Source organism: Hemicordylus capensis, chromosome 6 (genome assembly GCF_027244095.1).
Source record: "Hemicordylus capensis ecotype Gifberg chromosome 6, rHemCap1.1.pri, whole genome shotgun sequence".
Taxonomy (NCBI): Eukaryota; Metazoa; Chordata; class Lepidosauria; order Squamata; family Cordylidae; genus Hemicordylus; species Hemicordylus capensis.
The window spans coordinates 159,967,751-159,991,996 of NC_069662.1; the positions used below are offsets into that span (position 1 = coordinate 159,967,751).

Here is a 24,246-nt window from a genome sequence, read left to right on the forward strand (position 1 = left end):
TGCTGCAATTTATATACCGCTTTTAAACAAAAGTTCTGAAAGCGGTTTACATAGTTAAATAAATAAATAAAGTAAGACTCCCTCAAGGTAGACTGCAGCAACCAAGTAGATTCTCCATCACATCCTCTCCCTAGTTTTGCTAGATGAACACTTTGAGAAGGGGTGGATTGATGGGTCAAGGCCACTCTCTACCCTCAGAGTTCACCACCAGGAAATCCTGAATGAGCGTCCCTCCATGTTCTTCATATCTGTGTTGGCAACTGGCAAGTCAGGTTTTGCCTGAGTGGCTGCCAGCAGTTGGTAGTGTATTGCCAGTTTCCAAATTATCTTCTTGCAGGTCTGGGCAGGAAAGGAAACCTTCACACTTCTGGAGCCACCATTGCCTCTTGGACTCCTTGTGTCGGGTCCCTTCCTGACTCGAGAGGATTGCTGGTCTTGTGGTAGCAAGCAGGAAGTGTCCCCTTTGCTAAGCAGGGTCTGCCCTCATTTGTATTTGAATGGGAGGCTACTTGTGTGCGCACTGCAAGATGCATCCCTCAGGGAATGGCAGTATGCTGGGAAGGACACCTGCATGCAGGAGGTCCCGGTTCCCCTCCCTGGCAGCGTCTCCAGATTGGACTGAGAGAGACTCCTGCCTGCAGCCTTGGAGAAGCTGCTGCCAGTCTGTGTAGACAATACTGAGCTAGATGGATCAGCAGGCTGACTCAGTATAAGGCAGCTTCCTAGGTTCCTGTTGTCATCTAAATGGCAAATGGTCCCTTTTTGTCCAGACCATCCTTGCTTAGACCTGAATTGCTGAAGTGGTTGTGTGCCAATCTCAGCTTAGTTCCTACTTTTATTCCCACCCCACTGAAATACTTTCAAATGGTAAAAATTGCCAGACGCTACAGGACGGGTTAAAAGGAAAGGTTGATTCCGTCGAGTCGGTGTCGACTCCTGGTGACCACAGAGCCATGTGGTTTTCTGTGGCACGGTGTAAATGGCAGTTCCCTCTGAGGAGCCGCCATGCAGCTGATTTTACAGCAGCCACTAGGAAGTTGCTTGATTGCATGTTTGTTTTTATGAACTGGGCCTTAGGAAGAGAAGGATCGGGGCCCAATTTGGGCACATTCCAATGTTCACCCTTCTCCATGCCTAATAGTTGAGACCGAGCCTCTAAAGCTGGGTCTGGGCTGTGGTTTCTCATTTGGCTGCATTCAGTGCCAGCTGTATTGTTGTGGTGGATGCCTTGTAATCTTTTGTCTTGTCCTTGGTTAATGCAGGCGCCAAGCAGTAATGAGTTGATGGCTGCCTGCCTAAATTTTTATTGTGTAATTTCATGGCAAAGATTGGAGAGACACAGGGAGAGCTGGATGCTTTGCATATTTGTGTGTATGTTTCTTTAACGAGACTGTCAACTGCTTTTAAAGGAGGTTGAGGTTTATTAAATAGCATCTTAAAGATTGCGTCAGTCTGAGCTGAGTTCACACATTCATACATGGGTGTTGACTTGCATGTGTGAAATGGCCAACACAGATCAGACATCGCAAATGGAGCTTTCCATAACATCTGGTATTACCATGCTTTTCCACTGAGGTACGGTAGTTCACATATTCAACTGTGAATCCTCGCATGTGAATCAGTATGTGCTCTTTTAGATAGCATGTTGCATTGGGTTCAGATCTCAACTCAGCCCTGACTGATGATGACTTCGGACAAGTTTCTATATTCCAGACTGATTTCTTGAGTCAGTGACCCTACAGTCGTTAGGTGGTAAGTAGCTGAAAGCACTTGGCACCAAAATGCTAGAGAAATGAGAAGTAGTAATAATAATGTGAGATTTATTACATGATTGTGATGAAAATATACATGCATTATTTTGAAATGCTGGAATCAAGAAACCCTAAGCTTTCAGAATCAACAGATGTGTAAGTTGTTTGCAATAGTACTATCAGAACTGAATGCTTCCACACAAGCAGTTAATGAATGTACTGATTGATGATTAATCGCTAGAGTATATTCACTCTTGTTTATAGAGATCACAATTAAACACCGTACAGATATCACAACATCATACACACAGAGGCTATTCTCACGAGCAGCTGAAACCGGGCAAAGGGAGCTCCGCCCAGTTTCTGCTGCTTGTGTGCTGCAATGGCGTCTGTATGGCTTCTGGCAGCCAGCCCTCTTAACTTGGATTTTTTGGCCATGTGTTGCCATGGTATAGTTCCGCGGCGCAGTGATTAACAAGTAGACCCCCGACAGGGAGGCTATAACAAGCCTCCCAGCGTTGGGGGGCTCACCAGAATGCCCTGCACACTTGCATGGGACATTCTGGGACTTCCAGGGGCCGGGAGGACCCCGATCCCCGCCGCCACTACCGTCTCCGTGATGGAGCTGGTAATCATGTGGGCAGCTGATCCGGCTGCCCAGGGTGAGCCCGCTCTCCTTGCAACCCCCCCTGCAGGCTCTCTGCACTGCTCATGTGGAGAGCCTCACTGTGTATAAGGAAGAGTATTTTTCAAAGACGTCGCCTTCATTTTGATGGGATTTTAAAAACATGTTTTTTGTGTGAGTTCATCACATGGCACTAAATACAGTGTTGTTTTCTTAACAGAAACATTAATTGCTAATGAAGTATTCACTCATTAGCTGATCGGTTGATAACTAGGTACTGCATGTTTGTTGGCTATAATTTTGAACACAGATCCCCCCCCCCCCGCAAAAGAAGAATCCACAGCTGGTTAAATTGAACTCTCTGGAACAGTAGTAATGCGGACTAAAGCCCTTTGATTTTTGCAATGGGCTGGTTTACACAATCAATCTAAGGTCAGTTCTGTGGGAATCTATAGAGTCTAGTGACAGGAGCACTCCTGTGAAGCAATTGTGCAAACCTAGAATTTTCCCCTGGTCTTCAGTTGGCAACACATCAACCTGAGATCAAGCCAAGAGTCATCTTAGATTTGAACTCAGCTTGATGGTGTCAACTTGACCTTGAGTTGGCACATCGCCAGCCAGAGAATTGGAAATTTCTCGGTTTACCTGATCACTCTGTGGGAGCACATGCCATGGGGATCTATAGATTCCCATGGAGCTGACACTAGATTTATCGTGTGAAGACCTCCAATATGTCCCATATGTGGTGGTCAGACAGGACTCAATTAGATGGTCATTTATTCAAGGTAACAACCCCTTGGCTAGAAGTCATGTGTGTGTGTCTATTTAAACATTTACTGGCTTATATCACTTGAGGCAGAAGATGGAAGGATCAAGTGAGAAGCAAGAGGATTCAGAGATTGTGTGGCATGACCCTTGTTCTGTTGCAGCAACAATATGCTTGGCGGATTCCCAGATTTGCATTTCTGGACCATTCTCTGTATGCTTGAAAGTAGATGCGAAGATACTTTTTCCAACACCAAGTCCAAAAATTGCCGATTGCTTAGTAAGCCAGTCAAATGCAGAAGTGGCACTATTGTTGCTAATATTACTGGCTGAGATGTGCAGTGCCCACATTGTGGTGGGTGCCTTAAAAATAAATAAATAAAAAGCTGGTGGTCTTGCAGAAGAGGACTTAATGTGGCATGATTACACTTCCATGACACTACTTGCATTGGTCTTGTGGTAACAAACATGAATTGTTCCCTTTGGTAAGCAGGATCTTCCCTGGTTTGCATTTGAATGGGATACTACATGTGTGAGCACTGTAAGAGATATTCCATTTGGCCCCATCCCTTAGGGGGTGGGGCCACCCTGGGAAAAGCATTTTCTAAGTTCCCTCCCTGGCATCTCCAAGATAGGGCTGAAAGAGACTCCTGCCTGCAACCTTGGAGAAATTGCTGCCAGACCAGGCCTGCTCAACTTAGCCCCTCCCCGCTGTTTTTGGACTACAACTCCCATAATCCTCCCTAGTCACAATGGTCAATAGCCAGGGATTATGCGGGTTGTAGACCAACAACTGCAGGAGGGCCAAAGTTGAGCAGCCCTGGTGGAGACAGTCCTGAGCTAGATGGACCAATGGTCTGACTCCGTATAAGGCAGCTTCCTCTGTTTGTATGAAATTATGTAAGCATTGTGGAAGTGTTATTATGTCAGTCTAAGTATTTGTGCAAAAGTGATCTTGCTCAAGCTTGCTGGCATATTTTTAAAGTACTCTCAGGGTCACAGGCAGTTCAGAATTGCCTGCGTTTCACTGTGCAACATGTCAACCACTATGTGCAAGTCTTGGATCTGAGAGATTTGCAGTAGCATGAATTGACTGCAACATCATTTAAAAACACTGTTTTAAAAGGTACTTCACTACTCATTTCGAAAGAGAAGAATGTTTTACATGAGTTTATTTCCCCTCCCAAATTCCTCCCCCCGCCCCTGCCTTCACTTCTCTGTCCTGGAATCAGGTATGAAAATAGGAGGAGACAGCTGCAGCTTTTCCTGCTGGGTTTCTCCATTGTTCTTCCATCCACTCTGTCCCTCACCTGCTGTTAGTTACACCTGGGATCCTGCTTCCCACAGCAAGGAAGGGAAGAGCCGGATGACAGGGATGGAGGGGTGGGGCAGGAAGGGGGAGTTGCAGCTGCCACTTCCCCGGCTTGAGGGGCAAGTTTAAAGGTACAGCAGGAATCTCTGGGCAGTGAGTGGGCAAGCTCTGAATTTTACTTACTTACTTACTTACTTATCAAACTTCTATACCGCCCAAACTTTCATCTCTGGGTCCGAGATAGCAAGGAAGCATGCCTTAAACCCCCTGATTCTCACGAGCAGCAAAACACAGGAACAACATAGGAAGCTGCCATATACTGAATCAGACCATTGGTCCATCTAGCTCAGCATTGTCTACACAGACTGGCAGCGGCTTCTCCAAAGTTGCAGGCAGGAATCTCTCTCAGCCCTATCTTGGAGATTGGCAACGTACTGTATGCTTTGGTAGTTCGTTGGTTCAATTAAAAAAAAATCTTGTCCTGTCTTGGAGATGCTGCCAGGGAGGGAACTTGGAACCTTCTGCTCTTCCCAGAGCAGCTCCATCCCCTGAGGGGAATCTCTTACAGTGCTCACACTTCTCATCTCCCATTCAAATGCCAACCAGGGCAGACCCTGCTTAGCTAAGGGGACAAGTCGCGCTTGCTACCACCAGACCAGCTCTCCTCTCCGGGCTAAGGGAGCCCAGCCCACTTTCTGCTGCTTGTGTGCAGCAACAGGAGCTGCACAGCTCCTGGCGGGAAGCCCGCCCAAACACCCACCCCCTTAAATGAGGTTCACGGAGTCAGTGCTCCTTTTAACCCCATTTCTTGGCCGTGTGTCTGCAGCCGGGGTGGGCACCCTCGAGGAGGGGCTCCGGAGTGGTGGAGGCCGGAGGCCACACAGCGGCACTTCCCTTTACCCGACCCCACAGAGCTGCCAGATGAGCCACAGCCAGGTGCAGGCAGGAGTGCCCGAGCAAAGCGGCTGTTTCTCTGGGTGGGTGAGCCACTCGCCCGGGGAGTGGTGGTTGACCGTCTGCGGAGGCAGCCGGTCAAGCCTGCTCTCCCTGCAGAACCTCTTTTGGCTCTACACACGGATTGTGTGTAGAGTCTTCCTGTCTATTTCTTGTCTGAATAAATGGCTTTCTCCTCTCAGGCCACTCCTCCCGACACAACTTCCCCTCCCTACACACAGGAAAATCTCAAGTGCTTTAGCCTTCCTTGTGCATTCAGCTTCATGCCGGAAAGTGGAAAACTCTGCAGGCAGAAAGGTGGAAGGATAGTATCCAGAGCGGGAATGGTGATGTGAATTAGCTTGCTCTTTTCGATGGTCCCCTGTTTTGAGGATGGTTATATATACCTTGGGTCCCAGGACCCTGCCACAGGAGGCCTGTGTGAAATGGGGAAGAGCAGAGTGCTTGGAATACTCTGGGTATGAGTAAGACAGAAAAAGCTTGTTAGATCGCTCCCTCCTCTTTTAAAAACTATGTGGTTAACCCTCACCCCTGCATGACACTCTGCGGTTTGCAAACATATGGTGTAGGGGGAAAGTTTTGTGTTTTTTTTACAAAGTTTAAATCAGTGAATAACAAAGCCTGACCCAACTTCTTTGCATATTATTGCCGCTGAGGCCATTAATTTCCAAGTGCATTAATTCATCTGAGTTAAGGAGCTCTGGAGTTTGGTGTTTGGTGCAGGGTCTCTAGGTCAATGCTAATGCTATAGACTGCACCTGGTGTTCACACACACACACAAGAGCCAGGAAATTGTGAGTGGCAGCTGTGGTAAATCCCACTTCTACCATCTCATCAGTTTAACCTTGTACCACCAAGACGTTTATGAACTACACACACACACACACACACCTGCAATTATCAGTGTATTTAGATTAGTTGTTGTCCGTTCATTTCCTGGAAGCTCAGGGGTATGACAGGATGATCAGATGAAATAAGCAAATAATAGGGCAGTTCTCACTACCACTGATAGGGTAGGAGAAGCCACCTACCCCAGTTTGGGACCTGTACACGCTCCTGTCTTCTGCTCATGCGTGAGTTTGAAAACAAGGTCTGAGGCACTGACAGTGATCGTGTGCTAAGTGATTGTGTGCTGGGGGTCAGAGGGGTTTTCACCCTACTTCTTTAAAGACTGGGATACAGCTGCTGGTTAGAAGGGCATCCTCCGACCCCGACTTAGCAGACTGTCCCTGCCGGCACCTCTGACCTTGTTCTTAACTCACACGTGAGCAGAAAACGGGACCATGCACAGCTCTCGAATGAAGGGAGGAGGAGGTTTCTCCCACCCTGCTCATAATTGTGAGAACCAGCCTACAAAATGGTTTTTAAACAATGCCACACACATCCCTACACTGAAGAAAGGATATATGTCTTCATGGCAGTAAATGTCTACGTTTTTGTTGTATATGTTGTAGAATTTGTTTTTCTTTTCTTTTCAGTTTATTTGGTTGGGGGAAAGAAGGATTGGCGTGCTAAAGATCACTGGGGGCTGGTGGTGGTGTGGACGGTATTTAGAGGCACAGCAGCAAGGAGCTGTTTTGAAACACGTGTGTATACAGTAAAGAAGTCCAGCTTCCAGATTGCAGGGAGCCCTACGCAGTTTCCCTTTGTCAGCCCTTAACTGGCTTGAACATTTCCTCTCCCTAACATAAAGAGTCCAAACCTGAAGGGCAGTTGGTTCAACCCCTCATCCTTAATGAGGCTCCCATCAAAGGTAGGAAGCTGCCAGGATTCCACAGGACCTTATTTATGTATGTATGTATTTATTAATTATTTATTCAGTTTCTATACCACCCCTCCAAAAATAGCTTAGGGCGGCTTACACAGAGAGATAGTAAGTAAGTAAGTAAATAAGATAACCTGTCCCCAAAGGGCTCACAATCTAAAAAGAAACACAAGATAGATACCAGCAACAGTCACTGGAGGTCCTGTGCTGGGGGTGGATAGGGCCAGTTACTCTCCCCCTGCTAAATAAAGAGAATCATCATGTTAAAAGGTGCCTCTTTGCCAAGTTAGAATCTTGAATTTGGGTTCTCATTTGCTCATTCCAAGCCGTACCTATATGACGGCAGGACTGGTGAGTGTACAGGACAGCCAGGTAACTGTCAGTGACTGCTGTGGTAAATCCGTGGTAAGTGGTGATTCTCTTTATTTAGCAGGGGGAGAGCAACTGGCCCTATCCATCCCCAGCACAGCATTCTTCCAGTGGTTGTTGCTGGTGTCTGTCTTGTGTTTCTTTTTTAGATTGTGAGCCCTTTGTGGGACAGGGAGGGTTTTTATTTATTTATGTATTTATATCTATGTAAACCGCTTTGGGGACTTTTGTTGAAAAGCGGTATATAAATATTTACCATATTCATATTTTTCATCAGTCAGAGGTACAGATCCTTCCCATAGCATTTGAGGAGTCCTGTTCTCATTTTACTGAACTCCCCCTAACCAAATGTAATAACCCATAGCTTCAATCCCCAAAATACATTTTATTCCCCGACAAAAGTGTGTCTTTCCCCCATCTTTCCCCAAAAAGGTTGCTCCTCCAGCTTTCCTTCTGTCATCAATTTAACCTTTGAACCACCAAATCCTTTGTGGATTTCCAATCTGAATTGGAGCTCAGGATCTCAGCTTCATGTTTTGACATTTTCATTTTCAGTCATTCAATCATTTAACATATTTTTATACCATCCAAAACACAAGTTCTCTGGGCAGTTTACAAAACAATAAAAACAACCAATAAAAAGATTGACACATTTCAACAATTAAAATTTAAGAAGTTAAAACTATTAAAACACAATTAAAACAATATGTAATTAAAAGCCTGGGTGAACAAATGCATCTTGACTGCCCTTTAAAAAGTTGTAAGAGATTGGGAGGCTCTTATTTCAGCAGGAAGTGTGTTCCAAAGCCTCGGGGCAGCAATGGAGAAGCCCGTCCCTGAGTAGCCACCAGATGAGCCGGTGGCAACTGCAGACAGACCTCTCTCGATGATCTCAATGGGCGGTGTGGTTCATAGCAAAGAAGACGTTCTCTTAAATACCCAGGGCCCAAGCTGTTTAGGGCTTTGTAGGTTATAACCAAAACCTTGTACTCTGCCTGGAAACTTATCAGCAGCCAGTGTAGATCTTTTAAGATAGGAGTGATATGGTCTCTCCGAGAGGACCCAGAGACTAACCTGGTTGCTGCATTCTGGACTAACTGCGGTTTCCGGACTATGTACAAAGGCAGCCCCACATAGAGTGCATTGCAGTAGTCAAGTCTGGAGGTGACCAGCAGATGTATTACTGTTCTGAGGTCATTTATCTCAAGAAACGGACGCAGCTGGAGTATCAGCCGAAGCTGATAAAAAGCACCTCTGGCCACTACCAGATGGCATTATCCAGTGCAATTCTAGTCTTGCATTATAATTTTTTTTAAATGGCATGCAGTCTAAGCAGGCAAAATGTGGAAAGAAAAAGGAACAGGGAGAGGAGAAGAAATTAAGCAAATTCAAGTGCAAACTCTTTCATAATGTTATACAGTGAAGTTACATAAGGACCAGGTGGAATAAGTGCGTGTGGAGTCAGTTCTGGGAGGAAAAGTGCTAAATGGTGATTGGAATAGGACAAAATAGCCTTGGCCCCAGCTAGACCAGTGGAGGGGGCCTTGCTGTCTCCCTCCCCCCTGCTCACACGGCTCTCTGTTTGCCAGGCTGCAAAACACTGTGCAACGCATTGTGTTGTGGGACCTGATCCGGATTGTAAGCTGTGGGCATTGCTGCTATACGGCTAATGAATAATGTATTGCTTTCCATCTGGAGATGTGTTGTTAATTTCCTTTGTGTAATAGCCCCATTGATTACATTGATAGCGCCTGTGCTTGAAGTGGCTTGTCCTCCCCCTGCTGGTAGGCTGTTGGATTGCAGGTTCTGTACACACCCAGGACGAGCGACCTTCAGACTGTTGGCTGCCTGTAGTCAGACGTATAAGACTGCCCAATATTTTGAGGCCGTGTTGTACAGATAGGCTTTGGAAGAGGGATTTTAGAGATGACTTCTCGATGCAGAAGAGAGGCTGGCCGGAGTGGAAGCAAGAGATAAAAATCCTCTCGAAAGCTTTCTGTCGTGAAAAATCCCCCTATCGGTGTATTAGGAGAGATTAAAATCTAGCTGGAGTTTTGCTCCGCTGCTTTCAGTGTTTGCACTGGAAAGTCATATTTACACAGTGGTGGAACATGATACAAACATTCCTGAATTGTGCCAGTTTGTTTCTCCCTTACGAAAGCTGCTTAAATCCCCCCCCCACCCCGCAAAAGTGTGCACAAGGTTTTAAATTGAGAGTGGCTAGCTGGGAACATAGACACAAAACTAGCTGGGGCCCTAGGCTTGCTTGCTTGCTCTTTCTTTCTTTCTTTCTTTCTTTCTTTCTTTCTTTCTTTCTTTCTTTCTTTCTTTCTTTCTTTCTTCTTTTAAGGAGGTGGGGTGGGAGGAGAAGCATGACCAAACACCTGCTGCTCTGCAGCAGGATAATATAAATTTGCATGAAAATAGAGGTGCTTCTCTCCCTGCATTCAGCTGTGCTGCCTCCTTTTGAGGAGAACAGTTGTGTCTGGAGGCATTCTGTTGAGAGAAAGGAGAGAGAGAGAAAAGTTCTATGGCGAGAGCATTTTTGAGGCAGTGGGGGGCACTTTGCTGCCGGCATTTATAGAGGGGTAGAAAAATGCTATTTAAATTTCAAATGGGGCTGGGGTTTTCACAGTTGCCATGTCAATAGATCAGGCTCCTCAAAACAGAATGTAACCAGAGTTTACACAGAGCCACAGGGGCTGCATTGACTGCAGAGGCCTCCTTTTATTCTCCTTTCTACCTCGGGTAGGTCAACATAGTGTAATGAGAACAATCAACTTGCCAGTGCAGGGGGAAAGTTAGCAAACTTGTCTGGTGTCCTGTTCCATTGGGGACGTGTTCTCTTTCCTGGCGCTTATAGAGTAGACACCGTGCTGTTCTCCTGCTCTGAGTACAGGCAGGATGCAGTCAGAAATAAAATAAATAAATATATAATAATTGACTGGGTTTCCACATAGTGGGGAACCTGAGGTTCCCCCAGCCCGAGTTATGGAGGGAACCTGAAGTTGGTGCTGCAGACAACCACATCTCTCAGCTTGTTGGAAGCAGCTGAGTTGATCCAGAGGTATACCCGCTGTCTGCACCTCCGAGCAAGACCCTGGATGCAATCCCAGCCTGCCTTGTGCTGCCAAGGAAGGCTGGCAAGCCTTGCCTACATTATCTACCTTGCAACCATTGGGTCAGATGACAAAGGGGACAGGGCCACCTGGAATGAACTAACGGTTTACGAAATTCATGGGTTCACACGTCGTGTGCAACTCAGAGCAAGCGGCACTTGGTTTGGCAAACCTGCTGCAAACCTTGTTACCTGTCTCAGTTTGATGCCCAGGGTGACCCTCAGGTTCCTGCCTTGGTGTGGGTTCTGATGGTTACAGGCAAATAGGTTCTATGTTATGTGTGAAACAGGAAGCTGAACGGGATGGGCCTTGTGCCTGAACCAGCAAGGCTGTTCTTACATTCTTACTGAGCACCAACTCTCCATCCTCTGATCATTCTGTACCATTTGCATGCAAGGTTTTGCCAGGCACTGACAATTTTCAAGCTCTGTAGCAATGCACTTTAGCTGGGAAAGTCCATTTGCCTCCAAAACAGCAACTGGGCAAAGTTCACCCAACGAGCTTCAGTCCTCTGTTTTCATAAGTGCTGTGCACTGACTTGACACTTTCAACAAGCTGTCCACCACGACCCCAAGATCTCTCTCCTGGCCAGTCACTGACAGCTCAGACCCCATCAGTGTATGTGTGAAGTTGGGCATTTTGGCCCCAGTATGCATCACTTTTCACTTGCTTACACTGAACCAGATTTGCCATTTTGTTACTCGCTCATCCACTTTGGAGAGATCCATTTGGAGCTCCTCACAATCCGTTTTGGATTTCGCAACCCTACAGTAAATAGTTTAGTGTCATCTCCAGATTTGACCACTTCGCTGCTTACTCCAACTTCTAGATCATTTATGAACAAGCAGGAGCATAGGGAGGCTGGCAGCGGCTTGTGTGCAGCTGCTGCCACTGCCCCCTAGCCCCACCCCTTCATCTGACATCAGAGGCAGGGGACATGGTCTCCCTCCCGAACGGGGCCGCACAGCCCCATTTGGAAGGGAGATCGGCCCACGCTGCATTGGGCAGTCAGGGCCGGAGCGACTCTCCCTGCCTTAAAGGTCTGGAGCCAAAATCAGCCCGTGCTGTGTTGGCAGCGCAGCCAGAGTGACTCTCCCTGCCTTAAAGGCAGGGAGAGATGTTCTGGCCACACTGCCAATCCAGCGCAGGCCAATCTCTTTCCTAAACGGGGCCACGCAGCCCCGTTTGGGAGGGAGATCGATTGGTCCCTCTGCGTTGGCAGTGAGATCAGGAAAGTCTCTCCCTGCCTTTAAGGCAGGGAGAGTCACTCTGGCTGCGCTGCCAATGCAGCGTGGGCTGATTTTGGCTTCAGACGGAGCTGCGTGGCCCTCTTTGGGACCAAAATGCCCCCACATCTGACATCAGATGCGGGGTGTGTGTCTGCGGCTGCACTTGAGGCCCCTGATTGGTGGCAGCCCAGGTTCTTTGAACCCGTTTGCCCAATAGTGGCTCTGCCCCTGTGAACAAGTTGAAGAGCTCTGGTCCAAGTACAAATCTCTGGTCCAAGTACAGACCCCACGTCTTACTTCTCTCCATTGTGAAAACTGTCCGTTTATTCCTACCCTCTGTTTCTTGTCCTTCAACCGGTTACCAGTCTGCACCTGAACCTATCCCCTTATTCCATGACTGCTAAATTTACTCAAAAGCCTTTGGTGGGAAACTTTGTCAAAAGCTTCTTGGGAGTCCACGTATACTATGTCACCCAGTTCACCTTTATCCACATGCCTATTGACACTCTCAAAGAACTCCAAAAGGTTCGTGAGGCATGACTTGCCCTTGCAGAAGCCATGCTGGTTCTCCTTCAGCAAGGCTTTTCCTTCTATATGTTTAACAATTTTGTCCTTAAGTATGCTTTCCATCAATTTACCCAGCACAGAAGTTAAGCTAACTGGCCTGTAATTTCCAAGATCCCTCCTGGATCTCTTTTTGAAAATCAGAGTTACATTAGCTACTTTCCACACCTGTGGTATAGAGCCTGCTCATAGGGACAAGTTATATATTTTTGCTAGGAGATCAGCAATTTCACATATGAGTTTCTTCAGAACTCTTGAGTGGATGCCATCTGGCTCTGGTGGTTTGTTAATTTTTAGTTCTTTCAGTCCCCTTTAGTTTTTTTAATCCAAAGTAAAGCTTCAATCCCAAGTAAGGAGAGGAGAGCTGGTCTTGTGGTAGCAAGCATGACTTGTCCCCTTATGTCCTTGTTGCATATGAATGGGAGACTAGAAGTGTGAGTACTGTAAGATACATCCTTAAAGGATGGAGCTGCTCTGGGAAGAGCAGAACGTTCCAAATTCCCTCCCTGGAATCCCCAAGATAGGGCTGAGAGAGATTCCTGCCTGCGACCTTGGAGAAGCCACTGCCAGTCTGTGAGGACAATTCTGAGCTAGACCAATAGTCCGACTAAGTATATGGCAGCTTCCTATCTTCCTAAAGCTCCTTGTCCCCACTTTCTTGTAGCTTGGGGTGTCAAACCTAATGTTCTCGAACAGTTGTTGGACGACAACTTCTATCACCCACAGCAGCAGTGTGCTGTGTCTGGAGATGATGGGAGTTGTAACCCAACAACAGCTGGAGAGTGGCCATCCCTGGCTCTATGTCCAGCTGTCTCCATTCCTGTATTGATTCCCATCCTTGCAACTCTATTCTAAGGACCGAACGACATGTTCCAGGGGATGCGAGGCGGAACTGGGAGAGCTCCCAGTCAGTGGCTTAGGGAGGTCCTGGGCGACCCATGTTCTCATGAGCAGCCCTCCCATGGCGGCGGGCTCCCCCAGCAGCAACAACGGCAGCGGCGCGGTGGGGGAGCCTCCCTGCTCCCAGTGACAGAGGTCTGCTCCTGCCGCCCACACTCCAGCGGACTTCGACCCCTAAGCCAGCTGGGATTGAAGCGCACGCACTCCTGTGCCTTTGTTTCCAGCCACACCGGGACCGTGAGAACCCCAAGCAGCTGGGAAGCAGCAGCAGGCTGCAGGAGCGCCATGTGCCTTTGAAGGTGGGCAGTGCAGCGCCCCACCGCAGAGAGGAGCAGGGAGGTGGGCAGCAGGAGTGGCCGGCGAGCTGGCCAGTGGGGAGGGAGGCGGGGGGGAGCAGTGTGGCGGCCCCTGAGGCTGGGTGAGGCGGGTCTGTCTATTGCAGCCTGTTCCCATGGAACCACTTGCTCTTACTAGGGCCAGAGGTGGGATGAGGCCTTAAATACCTCCAGGTTAAGACTGGAGCCCTCCCAGGCTCTGACAAATCTCTGCCTGGGGAGCAGAGATTGGTCATTTCCGCTGGCCGGGAGTCTGGCACTTCTCCTGTGCTCTATCGAGTCCCTCCTGGCCCTCTGCCAGAGCTGCCGCGCAGGCTTGGGGGAGTGTGGGGCACTTGGAATGGAAGCACCAGTTCATTGGGGGTCTCAGGCTCCTGCTCCGTGAGACGCCGAGGCCCCAGTGCCTCCCGTTCTGGGCTCTCTGGCTCTGGGGTCTCTCAGCTGGCAGGCTTAGGTTTCCGCCTGGTGTCCAGGCTTGGTCCCGGGGCTGCTGGCTCTTCTGTCCTGACTGCTCCCCCTCCTCAGGGCTGGATTCGGTGCTCTTACTCAGGCAGGGGTCATGCCAGTGTAGCACGGGGCTTAACAAATCCCAGGCGCTCCTAGGGAGCCATGGCGCCTAGAAATTTAGCAGTGGCCTTGAGACTGTTTCTGTTCCCTTCCTTGTAAAGGGGACAACGTGAAGCCCACTTCCTCTCCCCCTCCACAGTGTCCATCACAAAGTCAGGTAGTCTTGTCAACAGTCCACTGTCTGGCTCCTCGATGCAAAGGGAACGTGCCACGGCCTGTGTAGCCCTGGCCTTTACATGTACACAGGGCCGCGCTAGGACCGTGCTGTGCCTTTTCCTCCCAGACTCTCCCAGGCTGAAGAGCCTTCCGTTTCTCACCTCTTGCGCAGCATCTCAGCTTTAAACCTAGAAGAAGGCAGGTCTGGAGGCTGCGGTCCCTGTGGCAACAGAACTGGCACTTAGGGAAGCTCTGTAACTCAGGGTGGGGCTGTAGCTCACCAGCAGAGCACTCGCCTTTCATGCAGAAGGCCCCACGTTCAGTCCCTGGCAGCATCTCCAGACAGGGCATGAAAAGACTCCTGCCTGAAACCTTGGGAGAGCTGCTGCCAGCCAGTGTAGATCAGGGGTGGGCAAACGTGGCCCTCCAGCTGTTGAACTACAACTCCCATCATCCCCCGTCACAGGCCGCGTTTGCTCATGCCTGGTGTAGACAGTACTGAGCTAGCTGGACCAATGGTCTGTCTGGCTTGGTGTAAGGCAGCTTTGTATGGGTCTCACGGTGTCCCTCCAGGGCAACTGGTTGTTGACTAGGCTTGTGCCTTCAGCTTCTTCGGAGCCATCAGCGGCAGCTTTGTCCATCCCGGGTCTGGCAGGCTGGGGAAGGAGGGTGTGGAGGGCTGCAGTGAAAGCAGGAAGCTGACCCTGTGCTTCTTGGCAGGGACTTTGTGTCCATTGATCCAGCTGTGGGCACTGGAGAGACCCATGTTAGTGGCAGCTTGCGGGGTTCTGGGGCATGCACGTGCTTTTAGATTTCATTCATTTCTATTTATGCCTCATGTGCGCGCAACTGTTCTAAAAATAGGCATTTTAATATACCAGTGGAATAGATAGCGCTGTCGTGCCTGAGATGTTGCGTCCTGGATTTGGCAGCCCCTTCCTTCCTCACCCCCCAAATATCCTTAATGGATCGACTGCTTGCCTTCATCATGCAGCTAGCCTAGCGCACTCGGATCATATTTTTAAAAGAGCTTAATGCTGCTTCCTCTTGCTGAGCTTTCTCAATTGATGTATAAATCTGAAGGCCTTTCTTGGCTGGTGTTTAAGGAGCAACAACAATGCATAATTGGAACCCACATTTCTCTTGTTCAGATATTTTAGCTTGGTGTCCTGCACGCCTTTATGCATAACCAATGCTTGCTTGCTTCAGTTGTAACTTTTGGGGACAAGGCAGGGGAAATACTACAAACTCCTACAGTTGAACAAAAAATTACCTCGATAATGGTAGGGATTTTTTTTAGGTGTCCAAGTGACCCAGTGCTTGGGATTTTCCCAGTCCTGTTTTTGGATATGCATCGCAACAGCAGCATTTCAAGAACTGAATAGATAAAACCAGAGCCACATGTGATTTTTGGTTTAAATAACGCTGTCGGTGTACATGGTGGCACACTAACAGCACAAGCAAGACAAAAAAGCAGATAGGGTGCTGCCCCAAGGATCTTACAGTCTTTAAAATGTAGTAATGGAAAGAGAGAAGTGGAAAGGAGCAAGAGTAATAAAGGGTAAGCACAGTTGTCCCTCACCAACCGTGGGTTTCCCAAACACGGATATGAGTATCCATGACTGGGAAATTGTGGCAGGTCTCGACAACCGCAACATGAGTATCCAAGGTTTGGTGATATATTTTTGGAATTTTTTGGGGGGGGTCGGGGGAATTTTGGGGGTCAGGAGGTCATTTCTGGGGGTCAGGAGGTCATTTCCAGGGGTTCAGGGGTGATTTTAGGAGGTTTGGGGGTCATTTCTGGGGGTCAGGGGTGATTTTCAGGGGTTGGGCCACTGTTTCCTGTTTTTAACTTTCTCCCGGACTTTTTGCGACCACGATTCCCCATACCCCCTGTTTCCCATTGGTTTTCATGCCTTGTCAACTGCAAATTCGCCAACCGCGGGGTTTTTCCAGGAATGGAACCCTTGAGGTTGGTGAGGGACAACTGTATGAGCTTCAGTTGCACACACTTAGGTGGTGTTGTGGTTTGGGATGAGACTTGGGGGTGGGGGGTATCAACCAAGGACTTCTCAGAAGATGTGGGTCTTGAAGGAGGGTAGAAATTGGTATCACATAGATGACCTGTTGAGTAAGTTTGCCATTCAGGTGTTCCATGGAGGGCTTTAGGTGCCTAGTGAAGGAGTGAGTCTTTCATTTGGCTTTTCAGATTTTGGTGTTTTCTTGTTTAAATCAAGGCTCCCCAACTTTGGGTCCCTGGAACTGTTTTTAGCATCTTTCAGATGGAAAAGCAGTACATAAATTCAAATCCGAATACAAATAAAGTGCGAGGTTCCTCGTATGTGTGTTTCAATCTCATCTGTATTGATTGATTGATTGATTGATTGACTGTTAAATTTCTATACCGCCTTTCATTAAAACAATCCCAAGGCAGTAATGATTTCAGAGAAAAGTTTGGAAGTGAGCAGTTTCCTTAGGAAATATCTGGCTGAGGGGAGAACAAAGCGCTAAGAAAAGAGAGTCATGCAGAACCCTTAATTAGGGATGTGCATGGAACCGGCTTGGCGAGTTCGTTTTGAATCTGGACTGGATTCAACCTGGCCCGCTCTGGTTCCAGTTTGGCCAAACTGGTTTTTGGACTGGTTTGGGGATACTTGTAAAGGGGAATCCGGCGAAGATTCCCTTTTTATGAGTAAAAGGGGCATTCCCTAATCCCGATCCTAAAAGTAGCTGGGCGGGGGTGGGTGGGAGAGAAAAGGTGCTCCTCTGTACCTTTATCAGTGGCCACGGAGGTGGCAGAGAGACATTGGAGGTGCTGAGGGGCAGCGGCAGGGGTTCCTCCAAGCCCCTGCTGGCCTTTCGAATGATAACCCCAGCCGGTTTGGGCCTCCGTGCATGTACGGAGGCAGTTTTTGTGACTGTGCATGCGTGGAGGCCCGAACTGGACCGCAGCTGGCCTGGGCTATCACTTGGGAAGCGGTGGGGGGCTTGGAGGAGCCACCACCGCCAAACGTATGGAGGAGTATGCTTTCTCTCCCCACCCCCGCCAGTGTTCTCTCTACTTTTTATCATCTGTGTGCATCATGAGTCTTGTTCTGGGCAGCGATATCAAGGCAGTGCGCGCACACATGCATTCAGAGTGGGGCCTTCCTGATTAAACCTGAGCGGGATCTAAAATTGACTGAGCGGACATCAGAAACCGTGTGAGCGCACGCACACGTGCATGCCTTAGAGAGAACACTGACCCTCGCTAGCTTTAGCATAGGGATTAAGGAATGCCCCCTTTACTTGTAAAGGGGAACCCTTGCCGGATTCCGCTTTAGAAGTATCCCCATACCAGCCCGTGGACTCATTCTTGGAACTGGGGCCAGTCCAGTTCAAGCTTGATCTGGGAGCTGGACTTGGTTCAAACCGTTTGGGGGACTGGCCCGGTTAGAACTCAGACCACCTGAACTGGGCCGGTTCGATTTGAACAGCGGTTCGAATTGAGCCGGCTCACACACCCCTACCCTTAATTTCTGGTACCTAACAGAAAGCTGTTCATTTGGTGGCAGGACCACAGTACAGATACTCTACCCTTTCAACTCTATGGTGTAAACCACATGGGCTTTGAATTTGTTGCTACCCAAAGGGAACCCGGAAGTGTCAATCAAACCTCCTGGGGACTTGGAACTCTTCTCATTCTCTTTCCCATTGCTGTTGTTCTGTGTCTCCTACTTCTGTGAGCCACCTGTCCTCTGTGAACCACTTATCCCCGGTCTCTACATCAGGGCTGCAAAACATGGGCCCTCCCTCTGTTGCTAGACTACAGCTCCCATCATCCCCAATAGTCAGGGAATATGGGAGTTGTAGTCCAGCAGCGGGAGGACCGAAACTGTGCAAGCCTGCTCTACATGCTTCTTTCCTGTCTCTTTCCATCTGAATATGCTTTTATGGACTTATAATGAGCCAATTCCAGCTATATCTTCAGTCTGAAAGTGGTAGAGGGCCAGCTTTTGTAGCTCGTGTCAACCACTTGCTGTATGTATAAAGTTGATAGGAAACTGGGGAGGGTGGACTTGTCCCCTCCATGTTCACAGGGAAGCCACTTGAATGAATGAATGAATGGCGCTAAGACAGAGGGAGGCTTTTGGAAGGCAGATGATATGTGTCCTGTTTCATTAAAGCTCCAATCTCTCCTAAAAAGACTGCTTAAATTACAAGAGGCACTTTGCAAGATGGAGGAGGAAAGGAGGGAGAGATGCAAACAGCAGTATTTTTGTTTCTTTTAAAATACTGTAGAGTCTGGGAAAAGTATGCATGTCCATGCCTCCCTGATTACCCACAGGCATAACACAGAGAGGGTCAAATGCTTTCAAAAGCATAGCATTTGAAAATGGATGGATGGGGCTGTAGCTCAGAGGTATAGCATGCAAAAGGTCCCAGGTTCCATCCCTGGGAGATCCAGTTCAGGCTGGGAAATACCTGTCTGAAGCCCTGGAAAGCTGCTGTCTGTCAGTGTATTAGTGAGCTAGATGGACCAATGGCTAGACTCAGTATAAAGCAGCTTCCTAGGCTCTATGAAGAACACCAGGGAGTCTGGTCCTAAAACGTTATTACTTGGACCTAGGAATGTTTTTTCCCCAGGAACATAGGGAGCTGCCTTCTACTGAGTCAGACCCTTGGTCCATCTTGCTCAGTATTGTCTTCACAGACTGGCAGCGGCTTCTCCAAGGTTGCAGGCAGGAGTCTCTCTCAGCCCTATCTTGGAGATGCCAGGGAGGGAACCTGGAACCTTCTGCATGCAAGCATGCAAGTGCTCTTCCCAGAGCGGCCCCATCCCCTAAGGCAGGGGTTCTTAACCTTGGGCCCCCAGATGTTGTTGAATTACAACTCCCATCATCCTCAGCCACAAAAGCCATGTCTGGGGATGACGGGAGTTGTAGTCCAACGACATCTGAGGGCCCAAGGTTAAGAAACCCTGCCCTAAGGGGAATCTCTTACAGCACTCGCATGTAGTCTCCCATTCAAATGGAAATCAGGGCAGATCCTGCTTAGCAAAGGGGACAATTCATGCTTTCTGCTACAAGAGCAGCTCTCCTCTCCTCTGTAGAGCCTGGCCCTAGGATATGGTTGCCAATTCCTTCTCACTTGTGCTGCCCCTTTGCCTTTAACAGCAGTCTTAAGCAAAGTTTTTCCTGGCGTGGACATAAAGCACTTGGGGGAAAGTGTGCTTGCTAATGTTGTTCTTTCAAATGGCACTTGAGCAAGGCAGCCCTGCTCCAGGAACCAAACTCATGTCTTCACAACAAACCTGGCTGCTTGATCCCCATATTGCAAATGTGCAGTCACATGATGACAGAGGTGTAGATGCACACACGGCATATGCACTCCACAAAAATGGCCTTCATATCTATTGTTGGATTTAAGCATGTCAGCTTCTGCTTCAGTGGCTGTGGTTAAGTTGCTCTGTGTGATATCTTAAAAGCTGTAATATGCAGTTGCATGTTGATGACTACAACAGCTTTATAAGGCATTTTTTTTAAAGTATCCGGAGGTGTATACACACAAAAATTCTGACATCTAGATCTGCAGTTAATCAAGCTGCTGTTAATTAAGCCAGTGAAGAAAGTATTCTTGGGGTTTAAAACCTGATTGCTTGCAGACCTTTTAGGGGACAGATCCACAAGCCCAACCTTCCTTCAAAATGGAATGAACAAGCTTTGGTTTTCACTTAGACAGGTGTTCCATGTACAGCTTGAAAGCTAATTAAATAATATCTGCAGCTTGCAGGCTAATTAAGCCTTTATTCCCTATTATAACAGATAATTACAATGCACAATAGGAAATGGTTTGTAAGGTGTTCTTTTGAAAGCCTTTACACTTTAAAGAACATGGGTGGAGAGGGAGTATAAGTTACAAAACAGAAGTGCTCTCTGTTGGTTAAGCAACCTCGAATGTATATTCAGGGCTTCTGAATATAAAAGGTAGCTCAAATTTTGCACCAAGAAAAGCTCTACAAATTATGCAAAAGAAAATTGAGTATATTTTGCATAATTTTGCTCGCGATGGGGAGAGGCAATTTCACACAAATCATGAAGCTGCAAACTACAGGTTGCTACAGAGCATGGTCTCAACAGGAAGTTTTCCAAGCTCAGTGTGGAGATGAGCTGCATCTTTTTTTCTTTTTTCTTTTAATCATCTGGTAAATGTTGCCAATTCGCAAGGCAGGGAGCAGAGTGGCGTGGGAATTTCTTGTTTGAACTGACAGTAATCAATACCGCCATATGTAATAAACGGAACTCTTGGCATGTTGAAAACTCGCATATCAGGTAGAAGGCTTCTGACTTTATTTTCTCCCTTACACACTAACCTTCGACATACAGGGAGGGTATGAAAAACAACAACACAAGTGAGCATGAGATTCCACTCTAACCCTCCACATTTTGAATGAAAGCTTTCCACCAGAAGGACAAGTCTGCACAATGTTTAATCTTTTAGGGTGATTCCAGGCTGTGAATAAATTAGGGATTTATAGAAATGTTAATGTCCTGCTACTTGTTCCTGATCTATTATCCCTCATTTAAAGAGGTTCTACCCCTCTGTAGAACTCCTGGACTTTCGGCCAAATATATTAAAGCAGGGGTCCTAAAACCTGGATCCCCAGATAATGCTGGACTACAAGTCCCATCAACCGCCACCATTGTGGTGGGGGATGTTCGGAGTTGTAGTCCAACATCAGCTGGGGACCCAAGTTTGAAATCCTCTGTACTGTATTAAAGGATTATCTAAGGAAGCAAACTGGGCTGATGTGACCTGCCCTATCAGTATCCCCTTCCAAACTCCCAGCTACAAACTTCTACGACTTTGCTAATTACACCCCCCTTCCCCATCTCCACGTCTTGATGCGGGACATCCTCTGTGGACATTTTTGTTGTTTGGATCATATTTGCATAGTTCACGCTGTTCACTACAAGGCAATAACATAAACAAAATAGCGTGAGTGTGTGCCGAATCTGTGGTTCCGTTGAACTGCGGCTGGTTTCTCGCCAGCAGCTATAAATAGCATTGTGTACAGAGAAAGAAGCACTTGAATGAGGGTGAGCGGCAGGAAAGGAAAGCCCCTTTTGGTTTCCAGCTGGCTGCCTGCCAAGCAGTGTGTTTGCTTCTGCAGATGAGTGTTTCGAGGCAGCGTGGGAAGGAGAGGAGTGAGTAAGATGGTCTTTCTTTGGTTCACGAGATAACATCAGAGGTGTGTGTGCCTTTTTGTTCTCTGTGAGGTGTCCCCCCCCCGCCCCGCCCCGCTTTCCTAAGGATAGTCTTAACATAGTCACACTGTGCTTTGCTGTGTGCAGGCACCGACTGCAAAAGGTGGGGAGGAAGCCAAGCAATTGTATGCTAATATGCAGTCACAAATCTGCTGCCTTCGACCAAGTCAGACCACTGGTCCATCTTAGCTCAGTCTGGTCTACACTGACCTGCATTGGCTCTCTAGTGTTTCAGGCTCGGGGGTCTTTCCCAGCCCTACATGGAGAAAGGAACATAGGAATCTGCCTTGTTCCAAATCAGACCCTTGGTCTATCTAGCTCAGGGTGGCCTACACTGGCTGGCAGTGGCTTCTCCAAAGTTACAGACAGGAGTCTCTTCCAGCCCTATCTGGAGATGCCAGGCAGTGAATGTGGGAGCTCAGATACTCACCCACTGAGCTGTGGCCCTGTCCTCTACAGGGAATATCTTACGGTGCTCACACATAGTCTCCCATCCCAATGCAAACCAAGACAGACCCTGCTTAGCAAAAGGGGCAGTTCCTGCTTGCTACCCCAAGACCAGCTCTCCTCCCCAATGCTGCCAGGGATTGGATCTCTGACCTTATGCATGCAAAGCAGAGGTGCTATAAGCGGGCACTTAAGGACCTTGGTTAGTGGAGGGGGGGCATTTAAAGGACATTTCACAGCATATGATGGCATTGCAGAAATCTGAGCTAGCTGGCGTTGCCCTCTTGCTTGCAAGTAAGAACTAATCTGTCTAGCAAAGGTACCAGTGCTTAGTTGCATGATCTGTCATTTATTTATTTATTTATTTATTTGATTTATATACCACCCTTCCAAAATGGCTCAGGGAGGTTTACAACAGGATAAAAACAATTAAAACCAGTTAACAATTAAAATCAGAACTATAAAAACAGAACAAAACCAATTAAACAGGCAAACAGCTTAAAAAAACACCCTGGAAAACCAGGGCAACCATTTAAAACAGCTTACAGTAGTAGTTTAAAAACCCTGGAAGGCCAGGCCAAACAGATAGGTTCTCCTGAAAGAGAGTAATGAACTCAAATGATGAATATATGATTTTGCTCATACCCAGAGTCTTGATGCTTGCCATACAGGGGTTTAGTATGATGTTTTTTCCCCTTCAGGTCAGATTGCCTAGTATATTCTCCCTGTGGATATGTTCATTCCACGCCCCGCCAGCCCCATCCACAGTGTGGGGTGGCTTGCTTGCAAGGTTCCTCTGGAGCTGATGCTTTGTCAGTGCCAGTGCTGGATTAAGACATGCTGAGGCCCTAAGCTATGTGGAGATTAAGAGGCCCCATAGCATTATACAGTGGGTTGGAAGTCCCCCACACACCCCGCTGCATTGCTCCTGGTTGCCTGTAGCCATGATGGGGTGGTGTGGTGTGTGGGGGTCGTTGATCTAGATCAGGGCTGCACAACTTCAGCCCTCCAGTTGTTTTTGGACAACTCTCACCAAAGACAGCCACAGGGCTCTGTGGTCACCAGGAGTCGACACCGACTCAACGGCACACTTTGCCTTTCCCTCATCTCCCAGCCTCAGTGGCCAATAGTCAGGGATGATGGGAACTGTATTCCATTATCTGCAGAAGGGCCAAAGTTTTGTGTAGCCCTTGTCTGAACTGAGCCTTGGCCTAATAAAACGTTCATGTAATTTACAGTTATTTCTGCATAGATGTATAAACTCAATGCGATTGATATATAAACTCAATGTTATTTCTGCATAGATGTATAAACTCAATGTGATAAATCACTGTGGAGCCACATAAGTATATTTTTGTCTTATCAGAATGATGATGTCTGCTTTAGAGCCTCTCTTTCCTTTCTCCTTTTATTTTTAGCAATAGCAATAGCACTTACACTTATATACCGCTTTATAGCCGGAGCTCTCTAAGCGGTTCACAATGATTTAGCATATTGCCCCCAACATTCTGGGTACTCATTTTACCGACCTCGGAAGGATGGAAGGCTGAGTCAACCTTGAGCCCCTGGTCAGGATCGAACTTGTAACCTTCTGGTTACAGGGTGGCAGTTTTACCACTGCGCCACCAGGGGCTCTTTTTTTCAATCAGTTATATAAAATGTGAATATTAAGACTTGTTTTGGTTTTCAGAGGCCCTGAATCTGTAATTTACTTCGCTTGTGCCTAAATCCGGCCCTGGTCAGTGTCCCTTGCAGCGTACCTGTTTTCTCTTTGTGGAATGATGACACCTGGCTTGCAGAGGTTGGAACACAACTTTTGATCCCTTAACTCTTCAGGACTGTTCTCACAACCACTAATGGGAGCTGTGCTTCTGTCTGATTTTCGGTCATGTGTGAGTCAAAAACTAGGTTGGAGGAGGGGCAAGCGATTGTGTGGGAGGCAGGCACAGGCTCTGATGGCCTTTCCTCTTACCTTGGTCATATGCTGGGTAAAAGAGCTGGGTATATAAGAACAGCCTTGCTGGATCAGGCCCAAGTCCCACCCAGTCCAGCATCCAGTTTCCCACAGTGTCCACCAGATACCTCCGAGAAGCCCACAAGCAAGAGGTGAGGGCATGCCCTCTCTCCTGCCACTGCTCCCC

At 47.8% G+C, this 24,246-nt stretch overlaps 1 protein-coding gene across 3 annotated transcripts in view; it reads left to right on the forward strand.

The window, feature by feature from the left end:
• Positions 1-24,246, forward strand: part of ACVR2B (activin A receptor type 2B) — a 159,212-nt gene that overhangs the window by 40,455 nt on the left and 94,511 nt on the right. The window lies entirely within an intron of this gene.